This window comes from Spinacia oleracea, chromosome 5 (genome assembly GCF_020520425.1).
Source record: "Spinacia oleracea cultivar Varoflay chromosome 5, BTI_SOV_V1, whole genome shotgun sequence".
NCBI classification, from domain to species: Eukaryota; Viridiplantae; Streptophyta; class Magnoliopsida; order Caryophyllales; family Amaranthaceae; genus Spinacia; species Spinacia oleracea.
Genome location: NC_079491.1, coordinates 116,601,051 through 116,622,344, shown reverse-complemented (window position 1 = coordinate 116,622,344; position 21,294 = coordinate 116,601,051). Strand labels below are relative to the sequence as shown.

General features: G+C 34.8%; 1 long non-coding RNA gene across 1 annotated transcript; it reads right to left on the bottom strand.

The window, feature by feature from the left end:
- Positions 1–2,042: 2,042 nt before the first annotated feature.
- On the bottom strand, positions 2,043–5,673 carry LOC130460811 (uncharacterized). The gene is made up of 2 exons (XR_008920919.1): positions 4,488–5,673; positions 2,043–2,285 (listed from the first exon to the last, which is right to left on the bottom strand). It is a non-coding gene; the product is annotated as an uncharacterized lncRNA (long non-coding RNA).
- Positions 5,674–21,294: the final 15,621 nt, after the last annotated feature.

The window sequence follows — 21,294 nt, the reverse complement described above, 5'->3', positions numbered from 1 at the left end:
TTACTTGGCGACTAAGTAATCGGACATTGCTTGAAGCCCAAGATGAAACAACCAACGCAACCACAAGCGCCACACTGGCGCGCGTGCCTGGCTAGGCCCAAACGCAGTCGCTGCTGGCCCAAGGCGCAGTGCGCCCTGCAGTTTGGCCTTGGCCATGTGCGTTGCTGCTTGCCTTGGCTTGCAGCTGCTTGCCTTGGCTCGTTGCGGCCCACAACGCTCCAGGCCCATCGCACACGGTTGGGCGCTGGTGCTGGGCTTCGCGCCTAGTGTTGTGCGCTCGGCCTTTTGCTTGTCGAGCGATGGGCCGGCTCGCTTGCCGGCTTGTCGCTCGTCGAGCTTCCGATTCGTTTTCCGATTCCGGAATCTATTTCCGTTTTGAACAAATATTTACGTTTCCGTTAATATTTCCAATTCCGGAAATGATTTCCTATTCCGACAATATTTCCGATTCCGGTAATATTTCCGTTTCCGGCAACATTTCTGATTCCGGCAATATTTCTATTTCCGATTATATTTTCCGATACGAACCATATATGTTTCCGTTTCCGGAAACATCTACGTCTTGGATAATATTTATATTTCCTTCATGAACCATATTTCCGTTTCCGGCAATATCTTCATTTCCGGAATATTCTTTACTTTGCCTTTTGACGATTTCAGCTCCCACTAGAACCGAGATCCGTCATTTCCGAATGATCATAAATAGAGTATTTAATGAATAATATATTCACTTAAATACTTGTTCCATTCACGTGCTATTTGTGTGACCCTACGGTTCAGTCAAGAGTAAGTTGTGGATTAATGTTATCAACTCCATTTGAATTGAAGCGTCCTCTAGCTAGGCATTCAGTTCACTTGATCTCCCTGAATTATTAACTTGTTAATTAATACTGAACCGCATTTATTAGACTTAACATTAAATGCATAAATGAAAACTTGAACCAAGGGCATTATTTCATTCATCTTGATTGTAGCGAGAGCTATATAAGGATTAGTTGAGTGGTATATTGGTCATTGCATTCATTCATTTGGTCGTCGCATGTCATGAGCATTTAGGATCTCCGAAACTCCCGATTCGAACTCCTTTGCTAATTCCCGAAATCTCTAGAGTTTCTTTACTTGCGCATATTACATACATTTTGATTTCAATAGATACATACATACATACCTACATTTCTGTTTCAACTAGCTTGTGAACACAATTAGTTTGAAAAGTTAAAATATTCATTCTCTTGGGACGATCCCTACGCTTGCCGCTATATTCAACATAATTGGTTCATTTAGGAGTTTATAAATTTTGTTTGATTGAGTGGTGTTCGTCAACGGCGCGGAAATCGCTAGTTACTTTGACAAATTATGTATTTTTTTGTGCCTATGTAAAATTATGGCAAAAGTAAGTTAACTAAGTGATCTTCAAAACTTTGGTTCTCCAGTAGTAATTAATTTCGGATTATGCAATTATAATTAATTCTGAAGTATATTTTTGGTAATTTTTGACTTTTTCGTTCTTCCGTTTTACACTACTCCTGTAATTAAGAGTTAGTGTTGAAGTTGATTGACATATTATGGAAAAATCGGTAGTATATTAGTAGAGAAAACAAATAGAGTACAAAAATATATCCCAAGAATATAATTATGGAGAAATTCGTGATTGAGTGTGAGTGAATATTTGGTAATTTGCAACTTAAAATTGCCCTGAATACTTCATTTAATTTAATTTAATTTAATACGATTGGATTAATATAATTTTTAGCGAGAATATAATATCTCTATTATATAAGCCAGCTCCTGAGGGCTTTTAAGTAAATTAACTTTTCGTGTCCACCAGACAATTTACAGAAATACCCTTCGCTGTTTAACAGTGTATGCCAGAAGTGATCAATTTGATTCCAATTACTAACGCCCAAAAGTGATTAATGGCCCATTTAATGTACAATCACTGCTGTACCCAAAAAAAATCTTTTAAGTGTTAATTACCCCAATTTTGGTTGATTGGGAGTTAAAACGGGAAAGAAAAAGAAAATTAAGGAAAATACTACACATTATTACAATTGAAAATTATTACAAATCAGGAAACAAAATCACAAGTACACAAAAAATTCTTTAAAATTCTCCAGTAAACCAAAAAGCCTGAAAAATTCTCCAAAAGAACGCCATTCTTGAAAAAAACCCTACCGCACTGAAAATTCATTCTCAAAAGAACTGCATTCTCGAAAACCCCATATCACCATACTTCTTGAAGTCGCTCCCACACACGTAACGTAAGTATACTTATCTCACGAATCCTGAAAATAAAAATATAAATTAAACAAATTTCAAATAATTTTAATTCATGAATTTTAATGCATAACAACAACAGAGATTAAACATCTAAATTTTTAAACAAATTCATGAATAAGAGCCATTTAATTCAGAGCCATTCTTCAGATTCGAAAACTTTTATGCATAGACAAATTCTTCTTTTGAATTTTTATGCTATGTAAATTAAATCTGTCTACCTAACACACTACCTGTTTATTTATTTTGCAGATTTAAAAATACTCCGTATAAGGTATGTGTTAAAGAAATATTATTCTCATAGCCATTCTTCTGAATTGAATATGCATTGCCAAATTAAAGAAATATTATTTAATAATAATAATTCGAAATTTTTTGAATTTTTATGCTATGTAAATTAAATATGCTTACCTAACACACTATTCGTTTATTTATTTTACAGATTTGAAAATATAAGGTATGTAAGTTTCGTGCTTTTGTGGATTTTAATAAATTATTTCATATTTTAATTCATGCTTTTAATTAAATTATCTCTTATAATTTTTTTAATCTCTATTTGCAGATTGCAAAACATAAGTTATGTTTAACAGAAATAACGTAAATTTGTGTTAATAGAATTATGAATTGAAAAAGAATTGACTTGAATCAGTTTTTATGCAGATTTTCAGTTGGTTTTGAAGTCCATAAAGAGATACAATAAAGAACGACTGACGGTATCTTCCCCAACAATCTTTTACACAAAAAATTAGTAATAGGCATGGTTTTAACCGATTTAAATAAATTATTTCATATTTTAATTAATGTTTTTGATTAAATAATTTCTTATTTGATTTAAATCTCTAATTTCATATTTTATTGACAAAATATTAAGTACTTGACAATAATTCATGGTTTATGCAGATCAGAATAACCGTTTAATGTTCGCAAGTTGGGTGTCAAGTTCGTCAAGGCATACAATAACCAACAGAGTAAGGTATGCACCCCATCAATATCTCAAACCAAATAGTAATATGCATGATTTTATTGATTTCAATTAATTATTACAGATCGATGTTCATGCTTTTATTTCAAAAAATATGCTGTTATTTTCAAATTTTATTAGTAGGAAAAATAGCTAGCAATTTAATTTACTTCATTAATTTTCAAATAAATATCATTACCACTAACAAATGTCAAAGATTAGTATCAGTTTTTTAAATTACGAAATCAAGTACAACTCAGAATTTTAGCCATACAGCTGATTCAGTTAAAAAAACAGACTGACCATCAGAGATGCTAGAAGCATCAAGCATGAAAATACAGTTTTCAAGAATCCAGAGTCTAGACTCTTAATTCTTTGATTTCAAGACACCCTAAGAACTGACAGTGGAACTTAACAAATAAAGTTCATGCACGCGAAATTCATTAAACCCAGTGGTGTTAATTTTATTTGTTAAATTCAAAATATTCAAATTAATTCTTTCATTTCAAGACACCCTAAGAACTGATAGTGGAACTTAATTCTTTGATTTAATGAATTGTCTCGCACGCATCGCATAACAACATAACAAATAAAGTTTAATCTTGCAAATTCTCAAAGATTATAAGACATCCATAGTCTAGACTCTTAATTCTTTGATTTCAAGACACCCTAAGAACTGACAGTGGAACTTAACAAATAAAGTTCATGCACGCAAAATTCATTGAACTTAACACCCTATGTTCATCGCATATTTTGAACTTAACAAATAAAAATCATCCAGAAAAATTCATTAAAAATTGAACAACGAAATTAAGACCAGAAAAAAATTCAATATAAACCCAGTAATCACCAAATATAAATGGTATAAATTACATTTTTGAAACCCTACTTTTATCTATTACCAGAAGCCAAAATCATATAAACTAACTAAAATCCCCAAATTGTGATCAATTTCAGCCAAGAAACCCTCATCTTCAATCACCTAGAAGCTAAAATATTGGGATTACCTTCGTCAAGGAATCAAAACAATAACTTGATATCCTCAAATTGAGTTCAATTTCAAACATGAAACCCTAAAAAATCGAATACCCCAATTTCTAACATGAAACCCTCAAAAATCTCACCAAATTAAAACAACGTCAATTCAAGGAACATACAAATAATTGACAAACCCAGAATATTAACAACAAATCTCACCCAATTAAAGCAAATTTAAATTAAAAAGAGTTAAAATCAAACAGAACCGGACCTTCGCATCGCATCGCCCAGCGCCTTGCGCGCCTCGCCACCGCATCGCCGCCGCCTCCTCACCAGCAGCTTTCTCTCCACAGTGATACGACATGCAAACCAAAAATGCAAAAAAAAAAAAAAAAAAACAGTGAAGCAACAATTAATCAAACGAACACAAGCTTCAATTAGTTAAGCCTAAATTAAACCTTAAACACCCTATCTACAAGAAAATTTGATCTTATATAACATAAAACCCTTAATCTGAGTTGAATTAGTTAGATTACATAAAACCCTATCTGAATTAGAGAATAGGAGAGAGGGAAAGGCGAGAGATTAACCTTATATTTCTTGATCCGAGTATTTTCGCAATATGTTGATCGGAATTTGAAAGGATAGGCATTTTGAGCGCAGTATTTTCGCCATATTTGAGGTTTATGCCGCTTCTTCAAGGAGAGAGAGGAGATCCGATCAACGAGGAGAGAGAAAGGAGGAAACAAAATAAAAATATGTTCCAGAATGAAGGAAGCGGCGGATAGACAACAAAAGGAGATAGGGTTTAAGACATGTTGAGTATAGAATGGATTGGGCCTTGGGAATTAAATGGGCCTGCTTTCTTAACTTGAAAATGAAAATGAGAGTTCACTAATAGAATGGAGTAATGTCGTGGTTTATAAAATAAACGGAACAAAATTCTACGGAGTATCATCTAAAGTTCTTATAAGAATATTAATATGAAAATACAAAATAAATAAGAAAAAATTGACAAGTTATGTTTGATTACAGGAAATAGACTTTCGTTTTAGTGGAAAAGCATAGAATAAAAAACATTAAAATAAAATATTTAATTTAATTATAATTTAAACTTTCGTTTAAGTAGAAAAGAAAAGCGAAAGGAAACAAAATAAAATATTTAATTTATTTTAAATTTAAACGTTTGTTTTAGCAAAAAAGAAAAAAAACGCATCAAAATCAGCAACTACTTATGTAAATAATGTTAAATTTTTTAGTAGCTTTAATTGTTCATAAGATTCGATCATTCGTCATGTAAGGCTACGAGTATTGTATGACCTGAATATCGCAACATATGGACTTTGCGAATGATTTTTAGTGTCTAAAATTTCTAAAATTGCGCACGCATCGCGTGCATGAAATAATAGGCACAATAAAATTTCTAAAATTCACGCACGCATCGCGTGCATAAAATACTAGTACTATTATATAGAAGGACACAAAAATTCCATTTACGTTAATGACCTCAAGAGTTTTCTTATAGAATAGAGATTGTTTGACTGTTAGTAACTAAAATGAGAGATTTTTGGCTGATTTCCATAATTTTGATTCTAATTCCTGATTGTATGATTTTCACCCAAAACAACTTTATTAATTGTTGAATTTGGTTGTATGCCCCCACAATGAAGATGGTTTGCGTTATAATTTTTCTTCTAATTCCTGGTTGTATTGAATCAACTTTGTAATTTAAATAATTTATGAAGACGTGGGGGTATTTTCGTCTATTCCAAGGGGGACACAAAAAGTGGTTTTACTAAAATAAGCTCATCTCTTCACTTATATAATACTAGTCTTATATGCACGCGATGCGTGCGAAAATATATTAGAAGACAAATTGGAATCAATGATATATTGGCCTAGTGGTTAAGACTGGAATCAATGATATATAAGTAGTAGATTTTTTTGTATGTTTACATATTCCAGATTGGAATCAATGATATATTGGCCTAGTGGTTAAGACTGGAGCCTTTTGTATCATATGTCTCAAATTCGAGTCTCCCCATTCGTAATTTGTATTGCCTTGTGGCTTATTTGCACCGAAAAAAGAATAAAAAAAACATATTTAAAATTGTTTGGGATCGGATATAATATTTGGTATCTCAATGCCGTAGTGATTTAAAATTGATATACAATGTAAACCAACATTATTAAATCAATATTTATTATCGTAAAATGACTATCTCTATATTTTTCTTCAGAAAGTATTTTTAACCAATGGTTTAATACCTATTGGAATATTTCATCACAAATTCATGGTTGAAAAGTTAAGAAAATACATATTAGCACAATAAAAGAACATACGCAACATTATCAAATCCTAGTCTTATATGCACGCGATGCGTGCGAAAGTATGAATTAATGTTAATTATTTTGTTACCACTAACATATCTTAAATTTATAATTAGAATACCAGTTGTGCTCTCCAACATTAAAAGAATCCTCTAAACCCTTGTATAAATCAGCATGTATCTTATCTTGGTTGAGTGTCATCCACCTCAAATTATTGGCTTGCATTTTAATACAGTTATCGACAACAAATTGTTGGAGTAGAAGACCGGCTCTCGAGGTTAGAGAATCAAGATGTTGTCGCGTCTATAACACAAAATGCTTGTTTTGGTCAGAAAGATATAAGTATAAGATTTTAAGGATAAGACGCACAAAAAGAGTTATTAGAAATATGCACCTGAAACGTATATGCATAGAATTCCCAACGTGTCAACTTTTTACCAGTTACTGACTCTATCATAGTATCCCTATCAAAATAAATAATAAACTCGGAAATAAAAAACCACAAATGTTATACGAATTATATTGGAGAGTGGAAAATGTAAGTTATATGTGGTGTGAAAAAAACATTACTTAATTACAGTTGCAATATCGATACATGCGAAAGGTTATTAATAATTTAAAAACCACAAATGTTGTAAGAATTATGTTGGAGAGTGGATAATGCAACTTAGTCACTAATATTTTTTTTTTAAAGATTATTTTTAAGTTTTTATTTAGATTATATTTTGTTTTGGTGCCTTTCGTTTTTCTTTTCGGCTAAAACGAAAGTTTTGATTAAAAATAAAATAAATATTTATTATAATGGCTTTTGGTTTTCTTATCAAGTTAATATACATTAATATTCTCCTTTCAATATCCTTTTTTAAAAATCAGTAACAAACTCGAAAATTAGAAACCACGTGATGTACGAAGTATATTGGAGAGTGAATAATGTAAGTTATTAACTAATTAATTTGCTTCTTTTAAAAAGATTATTTTAAAGTTTTTATTTAGATTATAATCGAGTTTTTGATTTTCGCTAAAACAAAGTTTTAATTTAAAATATAAAATAAAAAATATATTTTATTTTAATACCTTTTGTTTTTCTTTTCTTTCAAAACGAAAGTTTTGATTACAAATAAAATAAATATTTATTATAATGGCTTTTGGTTTTCTTGTCAAGTTAATAAGAGATAAATATTAATATTCTCATCTCTATTAATGGGGAAGAGTCGGCTCTATTAAAATACTCTGTACTACATAATACGTCAATTACAAAATTAGTTAAATCTGATTGATAATTTGATCATCAATTGACCTTGGAGTTTAGATATTTTGACACTTGAAAAGTTTACTCGGCCTATTAACTCATTCCGAATATAAAAGCAAAAATGATGGGATAAATTTTTTTAGACCCCATTTAAGAAAATGGGTCAACCAGCTCGTTTAAATAGGTTAAGTGTATATTAATATTTAATATCTGAACTTAAAATAATACAGAGTACATGTGTATGATATTTCGTTCTCAAAGCCCAAATAATCAAGCCGGCCCATTTCGTTTTAAAGCAAAGCTAACAGGTAATTTCTTACCCTATTTCATTTTATTCTCTCCGCCGCTCTCTTCTCTCTCTTAAACCTATTTTAGTTTTTTTCTCCTCCTATCTCTCCTTTCTTTCTCCTAATTCGCTGCTTTTCTTCCTTTCTCTCCTCCAAAACTGGTTTCAGATACATTCTCATTCCAACTATTTGAATATCTTAGCAAACAAAAAGGGCGAAAACCTTCATAAATATGAACATCAGGAAGATTTTTCGCATACCTATCTCGCCTATTTTCTAACTCATGTAAGATTTGTTAAAAAAATGCCGAGCGTCGTCGATTACACAGGTATATTCCCATTCTCTTTGTCTTAAATTAGCCTTATTTCGGCTTGATTTAGAAGTTTAGGGTTTTATCAATTCATGTTTTTGGGTTTAAAATCGGAATTTAAGTCATGCACACATAGATTTGTGTAATAGATAGATTATTTAGGGTTTAGGGCCTAGATTAATTGTTGCTTAATTTTAGTTATATTTCGTTTTCTTAATTATTTCGTAACTAATTTATTTGCAATTTTGATTTGCATGTCGTGTCCCTCCATGGGTTGGAGAGAGAAGTGCAGGGGCGGTGGGCGAGGCGGTTGAGGCGCGCGAGGCGCTGACCGAGGCTCTGTCCGAGGCGATAGGTACCCGTATCTGATTTGCTTGATATTGGAATAGCATGGTTTAATAATTTTGTTTTATCTATCTCATTTTTTTTTGAAATTTCAAAATCTAAAATGTAATTATATTTTTTTCTGGTGTTAATTTCCTTGTTTAATTTTTAATGAATTTTTCTGGGTGATGTTTATTTTAATTAGGGTTTTTTATCCATTTTTTTGTTGTGTTCGCAGGATAATTTATACCATTTATATTTGGTGTTTACTGGGTAATTGAATTTTTTTTGGTGTGGTTATCAAGACCACTTTGGATGTGTTTCCCAAGTTTTGAGTTTTGAGTAATGGCCTTTAATTTGGTGAAAATGCAACGACGTAGAACTGCAGGAGTAGCTTAAGTTAAATTTTTTAAATTATTTTTGGAGAGTAACTGAGTTTGGAACCGATAACGATTTTGGCTTAAGTTATCCTGTACTCTCAGAATATTGGTATGCTTTTCAGTATGATTAATCGCCCTTGTAGAGTATTTGGTAATTGGCATATTACTTTGTCTAGTTATTGGTTACATGATTTTTTCTACATGATTATAAATAAGTCGTTTCGAAGGAAATAGCATGATTTTTTATAATTCTTTGGAAATAGCATTATATAATTCTTTCACTTTATCTCTATCTCATGATTTTGATAGCATGATATAATTCTTTCACTAATTAATTAATTTCGTAACTTATCTCTTGATTATGATAGCATGATATAATTCTTTCACTTTCACTTTGCAATGATTCAAATAGAAGTGTTTTATGTAATATAAGCACAAATTAGCTTGTGTTTGTTTGCTTAATTGTTGTTTGACTAATTTTTTTTTTTGCATTTTTGGTTTGCATGTCGTAGCACTGTGTGGGTTGGAGAGGAAGGTGGCTAGTGAGGCGGTGGCAAGGCGCGCAAGGCGTTTGGCGATGCGATGGTCAGGTTCTTTTTAATTGAACTTTGTTTTAATTTGGTGAAATTTGTTGTTACTATTTTGTATTTGTCAATTATTTGTATGTTTCTTGAATTTTGGTGGTGGTATGATTTGTTGTTGAGGTTTAATTGAACTTTGTTTTAATTTGGTGAAATTTGTTGTTACTATTTTGTGTTTGTCAATTATTTGTATGTTTCTTGAATTTCGGTGGTGGTATGATTTGTTGTTGAGGGTTAATAAGATTGGAGTTCGTTGGTGGTTATTTTTATGTTTGATTTATGAGATCTTGTTTTTGTAAGCTTATAGGCTTTGAACTGAGCTATGGTTTATGAGATCTTTTTATGTTTGTGTTGATGTGATGGAATCTAAGTGTTTTGATAGAAACTCTGATCTTTATTAAAATTGTTTGACAATTATGATCAAATTTGACTAAATATTTATTGAAATTGTTTGACAATTATGATCAATTTGCTAGATCTGGATTGAATTTCATTTTATGAATTTAAGAATTGAACTATTTGATGAATTGCGAGTTTTCTGGGAATTGATTGTGGAACAGTGTTGTGATTTTGTTCTAATTTGAACAATGATGCATAACATCGCAAGAGATCTTTAACATTATATATTTTGGTGAGGTTAAGTGTTGGAGTCTTTGACATGCTTTAAACTTATCAATGTGAAATAATGATTTTTTTGAATACCATTTTTAGGGAATTGATTTTAATGGCCTAATAATATGAGGAAATTGATTCAATTCAAATAACAGCCTATTTAAAATCAAATAACAACATATTTAATTAAAATAAAATAACAACATATTTAATTAAAATCAAATATTATGAGGAAGCAAGGGTATTTTAAAATCAAATAACAGCATAACCATGAACATCAATCTGTAATAATTAATTAAAATCAATAAAATGCATGCATATTACTATTTTGTTTAAGAGATTGATTGGCCACATACCTTATGTTGTTGTTTATTGTATGCCTTTATTGTATGCCTTGATGAACTTAACTCCCAACTTAAAACCGAACTTAAAACCGAAATCCCGAAAGATCATAATTTGTTTTAGATTTTTGTTTATATAATTTAACAAAAAAAATGCAAACCCAAATTGATGTTCATCTACAGTTTAGCAATGGCATCTACAATTCTACACCCATCTGGCAAGAGTACTCATAAATTTAACAAAAAAAGTGCAAAAAAATCCCAAATTTAACAAAAGCAAAGCAGAGATCAGAAAGATGAGCTAGGTATTTAGTTTTCCTTCCAAATTTTAAAAATTACAAATTTACCGTTTGTCATTGGTAGTTGTATCTCGTTTTGAACTTCATACCCTAATTAAAATCTGCATTAAAACCGAAGTAACTCAATTATATTTAAAACCATAATTATAGTAAAACAAATTTATGTTATTGGTTAATCACCAAAGATTTACACGGGTTTTCTTCCCGCCCAAGTTTTTCTCTCGGCGTAGGTTAGGGTGTTCCTCTTATCCTACGCTGGCGCCATGGCAGGAAACATGCGACGAAGCGACGATTTCCACCGAAGAGGAGGATGAGATTCTTTCACCTAGAACTTCGCTCTCTGCTCTGAAAACTAGATCGGAGGCACACAGAACCTTTTCTTCTTGGTTGTCGGTGATGAAATCGGGGAATGGGCAAAGTGCGAAGGATCAGGTAATCCCTATTCCTATACTGCAAACTGATTGCGATGATGATGATGACTGTATTAGCAATAATATTGTTAGCATAGATTTAGATGACATTCAAGAAGAGGTTGATTACTGGAATTCAACTATTGCATGTGCTGTGTTGGGGGCAAACCCTCCATTATCTGTTATTGAGGGGTTTTTTAGGCGTATTTGGAAGAATTTAGGGGTTGATAAAGTAGTAGAAATTGAACATGGAGTTTTCATTATTCGATTTCTTACCATGGAGAATCGTGATAAGGTTCTTGCTGACATCAAACCCACTTTTGATTAGAAGCCTGTGATCTGTAAACCTTGGCACAAGGATATTGTGCATTTTAAAGATGAGGTGAAGGTGGTTCCTATTTGGATTCAATTGAAGAATCTAGAATTGAAATTTTGGGGGCTGCGTAGTCTAAGAATGTTGGGACTATTGGAAAATTCATACAAGCTGACCAAGCAACAATCCATAGAGACAAACTGCAGTTTGCTAGAGTTCAAATTGAGGTTGCAATAACTCAGAATCTCCCTGAAAAGGTGCAGTTTCATGATGAACATGGTGGACTGAAATGCATTAATATAGGGTATGAATGGAAGCCCATAGTGTGTGAACATTGCAAGCTTCTAGGTCACCTTGCTGTGGATTGTAGGAAACAGAAGGGTAAAAAGAAGTGGGTGGCAAAGGTGGTGAACAAACCTACACTCCCTGTAGTGGAAAAATCAGTTGAGACATTTGTGCAGGCTACTAAAACTGTTCAACACAGGAAGGAGATGACAGCACCTGTTATGGTGAACAACTCTTTCCAGGTGCTGGATACTCAATGTGCATCAGAAGAAACAGGGGAAAGGCTGATTGTTTCAGGAAGTTTGAGAAATGGTTCATCAATTGATGGAGGTGGAGTACCTCCTGATATTGATGGATAGATTATTGTTCTGGAATGTCAGGGGAGTAAACAAGGGCACCAAGCAGGGAGATGTCAAGTCTTTTCTGTACAATAACAGGTGTAGCCTTGTTTGTCTCCTGGAAACAAAGGTCAAAGCAAAGAATCTTGGTGCTTTGTACCTTAATCTGTTTAAGGGATGGTCCTTCACATCCAATACCATGTCCCACCCTGGTGGGAGAATACTTTTGGCTTGGAATCCTGGTGAGTTCCAAGTGAATCCTATGTTTTGTTCCAGTCAGTTGATACATTGTGAAATAGTTGTGAAGAATGGCAGTAGTTAATGGTGTTCTTTCATCTATGGTCATAATTCACAAAAAGAAAGGGTGACATTATGGAAAGATCTTTGTGATATTGCTGCAAGATTGAATGGCCCCTGGATTTTGATGGGTGATTTCAACTGTGTTTTTCACACTGGTGAAAGGGTGGGGAGTGCAGCTAGACTTGGTGAAATACAGGATTTTCAAAATTGCATTAGCAAGTGTCAGGTTGAGGATGCTAAATCAAGTGGAAACTTCTACACATGGAACAATAAGCAGCAAGGGGATAAGAGGGTGTTTTCTAAGCTTGATAGAGTATTAATTAATCAAGCCTGGAGTAATCAATATCCTAACACTGAGGTGTGTTTCAGGAATGAGGTTTATTTTGATCATTGTCCAGGGGTTATCACAGTGTATCCTCAAGTTGCAGGTGGGAGGAAACCCTTTAAATACTTCTCAATGTGGCAAGCAGCTCCACAGTATAATGACATTGTCAAAACTGCTTGGCATGGTGCTCAGCAAGGCACTAAAATGTTCCAAGTGGTGCAGAAGCTGAAGAATGTGAAGATAGCCTAGAAGAAATTGAACAGAGAGGGGTTTGGTGAAATTGAGGTTAAAGAATTTAAAGCTTCTCAGCACCTCAGTACAATTCAAACTGCACTTCATCTAAATCCATCTGATGGGGAGCTAGCTGATCAGGAAAGGGATGCTTTACAGGAATACAATTTGGCTCATACAGCTTATATGAGTTTTTTGTCTCATAAAGCAAAGACAGATTGGATCAAAGGGGGTTATGATAATACTGCTCTCTTTCACAGATCCGTTAGGCAGAGACACATTCACAATAGCATCTTCTCCATAAAAGACATGCATGGAAATTGGACCAGTGATCCTTCTCAGGTTCCTGGTGCATTCTTGGAATACTACAAGTGGCTGTTGGGTACTAGTAATTGTGATAGAACACATGTAAAGCAGGCTGTAGTGAACAAGGGTCCTTTGATTACTGATGCAATGAGAAATCTACTGAACACAGGATACACAAATGAGGAAATAAAAGCTGCTATGTGGGATATAGATGGAAACAAGGCACCTGGCCCTGATGGCTTTGGGAGTACATTTTTCAAGGGTTCCTGGGAGGATGTAGGAGTTGATGTTTGCTCTGCTATCTTGGATTTCCTGAATAGTGGGAAACTTTTGAGGGAGATTAATACAACCAGTATTACTCTCATCCCAAAAGGAAACTGTCCAGAAAATTTTCAAGATTTTAGACCTATTTCTTGCTGTAATGTCCTCTACAAATGCATTTCAAAGGTCCTGTGTAACAGATTAAGGGATGTATTACCTGAGTTGATATCTCAGAATCAAGGAGCTTTTGTGCATAGTAGGTTCATAGCTCACAACATTATGGTGTGTCAAGATTTAGCACAAGGTTATGAAAGGAAGAATGGGGGTGCTGGTTGCATTATAAAGCTGGATCTCCAAAAGGCTTATGACACAGTTGAATGGGATTTTGTGGAAGAGATGTTGGTTAGCTTACAGTTTCCTGCTCACTTTACACACCTGATTATGCAATGTGTCAGAACTCCTAGATATTCACTCTCTATCAATGGAGCTCTTCATGGATTCTTTGAAGGTAAAAGGGGATTAAGGCAAGGTGATCCCTTGTCTCCATTGCTTTTTGTTCTTTGCATTGAATATCTGTCTCGACTTCTTCTGATGGTAGGGGAAAATGATGGATTCAGTTTTCACCCAAAATGCAAACAATCCAAGTTAACTCACTTGTGTTTTGCTGATGACCTAATTTTATGTTGCAAAGGTGAGTTCAGATCTGTCCATCTCATGATGCAAGGGTTTAAACTCTTTTCTGACACTACTGGTCTAAAAGCCAGTCCCTCAAAAACTTCAGTGTTTTGTTCTGGCATGGTTGAAGCTGATGTACTGAGGATTTTGGATGTGACAGGGTTTGTTAAAGGCTGTTTCCCTTTCAGATACTTGGGTATCCCTATCTGCTCTAAAAGAATTTCAATAGCTGATTGTGAAAAGATAGTTGAGAAGATGTGTGCTAGAGTGAAACTTTGGAGTTCCAGGAATTTGTCTTTTGCTGGTAGACTCACATTGGTGAATTCTGTGCTAATGACCTTACAGTCATACTGGTCACAAATCATGATTTTGCCAAAGGGTGTTTTCAAAGCTGTTAATAGTATTTGCAGGAACTTTCTATGGAGTGGTTCTGCTGATTATAGTATTCCTGGGAAAGTAGCTTGGAGTAATGTTTGTAAATCAAAAAAAGAGGGTGGCCTTGGGTTGCTGAACTTAAAATTGTGGAATATTGCTGCAATGGGGAAACATGTGTGGATGATTGCAACGAAGAAAGACAACATTTGGGTAAAATGGGTGCATTCAATGTACATTAAAGATAGCAACTGGTGGGATTATGCTCCCAAAGCTGGTGACAGTTGGTATTGGAGAACAATTTGTCAAGTCAAGGACATAATGAAGGGATACCTCTCTTTTGATCAAGTTGTGGCTATGCCTAAATATTCCATTAAACTGGCTTACAACAGTTTGCTTCCTGTAAATGCCAGACAGCCATGGGCAACTGTTATCTGGGATAAGTTGGGACTTCCAAAACATAGATTTATCACTTGGTTGGCTATGCTGGATAGACTTAACACCAAGGAGAAACTGATGAAAATAGGTGTTACTGATGATAATCTATGTCTTTTGTGTGGGACAGCAGTGGAGAATCAGAACCACCTGTTCTTTAGATGTGAATACAGCTCAAAATGTTGGGATAATGTATCTAAATGGCTAGGTATAGTTCCAGCTATCTCTGATCTTCACAGAGTGATTCATTGGGTTCAAAAAAGGAAAATTTCAAAATTCAGAAAGGGAGTGATTATCACTGGTATACTTTGTATAGTTTACCATATATGGAAGGAAAGGAATAATGCACTCTGGAATGCACAGATTAGAAGAGTAGACAAGGTGTGTGATACCATACAGAAAACTATACATAGTAGGATTTCTATTGTCTTACGTAGGGCTGTTAGCACTAGGGATCATAGCTGGTTTTTAGCCCTGGTCACAAGGTAGTTTTCACAGGTGTGCCTGTGTTTCAGATCAGAGGGCATGTCCTCTTGATCTTTGTCTGAGTTGTACATGATGTTGCAATATATATTACTACTTGCTTATCAAAAAAAAAAAAAATTATGTTATTGTCTTTTCTGAAGTTTAATGCACTCTCCAAAACCCTATACACATACCTTCTTTGTGGAAATCTGCAATTAGAAATTTAATTTTTTTATGAGAGATTATTTAACCAAATGCATGAATTAAAATATAAAAAATAATTCATTAAAATCTATAAACGCATGAATCTTACATACCTTATATTTTCAAATTAGCAAAATAAATAAATGCAATAATTTTAAAAAAGAACACTTGTTTATGCATGAAATAATTAATTAAAATCCATAAGAAATCATTACACCTTATATTTTATTTAATTGTTTCATTACTGTTTTTTATGGTTATGCAAAAAAGCACGAACTATTATTATTAAAAAATTGTTTAATTTCTTTTTTTATTTTCTTGCAAGGAATCATGAGAAAAATGGTACTTCAAAAATGGTACTGAGGTGATGCAGGAATTGGTTATGCCATCTGTAATTGAAAAAGTTGTTCCTGCTGGAGATGTTTACACTCCAAAAACAGATCACACAATTGCTCTGGATGATGGTTGGAGAGTGGTTTTAAGGAGGAGAAAGGAAGCTAAAACCCCAAACACCTTTCTTGGCTTAGCCCAGGTCCATGCAGTTGTTGCAGGAATTTCAGAAGAGGAGGGTGGAAGTGAGGGGGAGGGTGAGGAGTTTCCTCCATGAATATTTGTTCTTGGAACATTAGGGGTCTCAATGACCCCTCAAAGGTGGGGGAGGTGAAAAAGTTTGCTGCTGCCAATAACATTGTTGTTTTTGCTTTACTGGAAACAAGGGTGAAAAGCAATAATCATCTAAAGATTCAGAAGAAATTTGGGCCAACATGGAGATGGGAAATGAACTATGATGCTTCTCCAAGGGGAAGGATATGGTTAGGGTGGAAACACCAGGTGGTGACAGTTCATGTCACAAAATGCACTAAGCAACTGTTACATGGTGATGTTTTAGCCAAATCTGGAAATTTTCAAACTGCATTTACTGCAGTGGATGGTTTGCACTAAGTAGACACTAGAAGACATTTGTGGACTGATTTGATTCAGTTGAGTATTAGTACTGTTGGTCCTTGGCTAATAATGGGTGACTTCAATGCAGTGCTTTATTCAGGGGATAGAATCAATGGCAACCCTGTCCATGATGCTGAAACCAGAGATTTTCAGAGGTGTATTGATATGGCTAATCTAGCTGAAATTAAGAGCTGTGGGCACTTCTTTTCTTGGATCAATAAGGGTCAAAGGAATGCTAGAATTTCTTCTAGAATTGACAGAGCTCTAGGTAGTATTGACTGGCATACTAAATATGTTGATGCAGTGGTTGATTTTATGAACCCTGGGTTGTCAGATCATTCACCTTTGTTGTTGAACTGTAAAGTGGAGGGGACAACTGGAGGAAGACCTTTCAAATTTTTCAACTATATGGCCACTCATGTGGACTTTCTGAAAATTGTGCAGGATGGTTGGGTTCAGAGGTGTGTTGGATCTCCTATCTTTTCTGTGTGGCAGAAATTAAAAGTGGTCAAAGGTGGGCTGAAAACTCTTCACCATAAAGAGTTTGCCAGACTAGATGATAAAATTGAGCAGTTAAGACAGGAACTTGATGAGGTGCAAAGCAATTTAGCTATTGACAGTACAGACACTGAATTACAGCAAAAAGAATCATCCTGTAATAGATTACTGAAGAAATTTTTGAAAATTCAGGAGAGTGCATACTGGCAAAAATCTAGGATTCAGTGGATTAAAGAGGGGGATGCAAACACTAAATTCTTCTTTAGTGCCATGAAAGAGAGAATTTCAAGGAACAGCATTGATGTGCTTTACAATGATGCTGGTGACAAACTAGTTACTACAGAAGACATTAAAGCAGAAATTAAAGAATTCTATGTGAAACTCATTGGTACTACAGCCCCTAACCTCACTGGTATTGATATAGAGCTTGTTAGACAGGGCAAACAACTCTCTCCTCTTGCTGCAGAAAGTCTGATTCAACCTGTTACTACCACAGAGATAGATGAAGCTCTTAAAAGCATTGATGTGAACAAGGCTCCTGGTATTGATGGCCTAAATGGTCTCTTCTTCATGAAAGCTTGGAATATAGTAAAGGAGGAAGTATATGCTCCTGTTATTCATTTCTTTCAGACAGGGAATATGCTAAGGCAAGTGAATAATACTGTGGTTACTTTGGTTCCAAAGATTCAGAATGCAACCCAGGTTAAAGATTACAGACCTATTGCCTGCTGTACTATGATTTACAAGCTGATTTCAAAAATTATGACAAATAGAATGCAGCCAGTCATTGGGGAAATTGTTAGTTCAGCACAATCTGGTTTTATACCAGGGAGAGTCATTTCTGATAATATCATCATGGCTACTGAGTTGGTAAAATGCTATTCCAGGAAACATGTGTCCCCTAGATGCATGATAAAAGTTGACCTTAAAAAGGCCTATGATTCCCTAGAATGGCCTTTCTTGAGAAGCATGTTGCAAGAACTGGGATTCCCTGATAAGTTTGTCAAATGGATTATGGCTTGCCTGTGCTCAGTGTCTTATTCTATTCTGGTGAATGGTTTTCCTTCCAAGCCAATTCCTGCTCAGAAAGGGTTGAGACAGGGTGATCCAATGTCACAATTCCTGTTTGCAATAGGAATGGAATACCTGTCTAGATGCTTGTCCTTACTTGGCAAATCCAAAGAGTACAAATTTCATCCAAGATGTAAAACTTGATGTTTGCAGATGATTTACTAATGTTTGCTAGGGGAGATGATGCTTCAGTTTCTCTCCTTTTTGAAGCTTTCTCTAAGTTTTATGCTGCTTCTGGGTTGGAAGCTAACATGATGAATAGTGAATTGTATTTGGCTGGTGTGCCTGATTCTGTAGCCCTCAGTATTCTAGCTAAGATTGGCATACCTAGGGGTTCTTTTCCTTTTAGATACCTTGGTGTCCCCCTCTCAACTAAGAAATTGAGCTTTACAGACTGCAAGCCCCTGATTGAGAAGACTGTAGCAAGGGTAAAAAGTTGGTCTGCTAAACTGCTTAGTTATGCTGGAAGGTTGCAACTGATTTTGGCATGCAGTTGGCATGCAGTTGTACTGGTGTCAGATATTCATTATGCCTAAGAAGGTGTTGAAAGAAATACAAAGAATATGTAGATGTTTCCTATGGACTAGAGCTGAAGGGAATTCCAGGAAAGTACTAATTGCTTGGAATCAGTTGTGCTTACCCAAAATCTGTGGGGGTTGGAATCTTAAAGATTTACCTTTGTGGAACAAGTCAGCTGTTGCTAAACATTGTTGGGATTTATCTTTGAAAGCTGATAAGCTGTGGGTGAAATGGATTCACACATACTATGTGAAGCATAATGATTTTTGGACCATGCCAATCCCTAATGGACTGTCTTGGTCTTTGAAGAAGATTTGGCAGCAAAGGGAGACACTGAGTAGCTCTGGTGATTTGCAGAAGTTTGTAACTGCAGGGAAATTTAAGATTTAGAGAATGTATAATCATTTGAGACAGCAAGGGGAATCTGTGGGGTGGAAGAGAATTGTTTGCAACAGTCATGCTAGCCCTAAAAGTGTGTTTATTGTGTGGCTGGCCCTGCAGGATAGACTTGCAACTAAAGAAAGACTGAGAAGATGGAATGTTATAGCAGATAGTGTGTGTTGCCTTTGTCACAGCACAGATGAAAGTAGGGATCACCTTTTCTTCGCCTGCAGTTATTCTGCTGACATTTGGAATCAGGTCCTGCAGAGAAGTGGCATACATAGAACTGTTGGATCTTGGAATGATGAAGTGCAGTGGGTGCAGAAAGCAAGCAGGAGTACTAGAAGTAAAGCTAGAATGTGTAATAGTTTGTTTTGTGAAACTGTGTACTCTATCTGGCTAGCTAGGAACTCTAAAGTTTTTTCTAACCAGTTAGACAGTAGCTTAAGTATTGTAAACAGAATTCTGTTTAGGGTAGCTTGTAATAGCTAGTTGCTGCTTGGCCTGTTGTGACTGTGGATTGGTTGTACTGGTGGTAGGGTATTTTGCCCTCTTGGTAATTAATAAAATCTTATTACTTGCCAAAAAAAAAATGGTACTTACTTGTGTGGGAGCGATTTCATTGAGAACGGTGATGGAGGTTTTGGTGATGGGGTTTTTTTTCTTGTTTCCGGAGTTTTTGTTTTACAGCGTTTTCTGGAGTTTTTGATTTGGCAATTGAAATAATTTGTAATAATTTCCTTTTTTGTATTAATTGTGTTTTTTTTATTCTTTGTTTGTATTATATTCCCCTAATTTTCAGTATTTTCTATCCTGGTTTAATTTTGTCAATCAAAATTAATTTCTATCAAATTGATTTCCTTTCCTTTCTTGTAATAATGAAGATTTTAGGTTATTATGGCAGTCAATTCAGCTACACAGTTGTGGTTTTGGGCCCAATAATGTTTTGAACGTTTTGGAATAAAAGTGTTGTAAATGAAAATAACTGTAGAACGGGGTAGGGTATTTTCGTCCATTTGCTAGGGGACACGAAAAGTGTTGTTACCAAATTTCCCTCAACGACTGGCTTATATTGATACTAGTATTTTATGCACGCGATGCGTGCGTGAATTTTTAGAATACATGAAATACAACATTAAGAAATTAACATTTATTATCGTAACATAGTATCAAAGCAAGTGAATTTTTAGAATGCATGAAATACAACATTAAGTAATTTTTCCTTGCTACAATTCCTGTTTGCGAAATTAAAGCTACATAAATCAAAGCAAGTAACAAAATTGTTAATATCATTCACTATTACTTGAGTAGTGGAGCTTTCACTTCATTTTGCTTGGAAGAGGTTGACCAAAGTGAGGCTGTTTCGTATGCCAGCTTCAGCCTGTTGTGCATCCATTTCACTCTCAAGGTTCCTGCCTGCTGCCATGAGACATATCCTCCACACTATTCCTTAGGATCATGCCCAAACCAACTCTACCGTCATTCCTCACAGCTGCGTCCGTATTGAGTTTATCAATCACTGTTTGAGGCGGCAACCGGGTATGAGTTACTTGGGGGGGAGGCTATTGCGGGTCAGCATCACGTTTTATTGCAGCATCGAATTCGCCCAGGTAGGCCATTGTTCTCGTGCAGAGAATATGCAAATCAGTCCTCTTCTTCTCAAACACCCATGTGTTACGTTCATTCCAGTTTTGCCAAGTGAACATCATAAATGTTTCCCAGGACCGCTCTTTGCAAAGGCTTCAACCTATTCCATCAAGCCATAGTCACTATCCACCATATCCAAGCTATATTATAGAGATATTAGACCGATTGTTAAAGCCATGATATGCTAGTTCAGAGTATTTGTGCAGTCAAGGTACACCTGTTAACAATATATGCACAATTTTGACAATGCAAGAATTAAAGCAAATAAGTTACCGAAAACTTGGTCACATATCCTTAAGAGAACCACCATAGACAAAATGAAGCAAAATAGGGATGCAATAGTTGACAATCAGCAACAAAATCAGAAGTGGTAGTAATAGTTA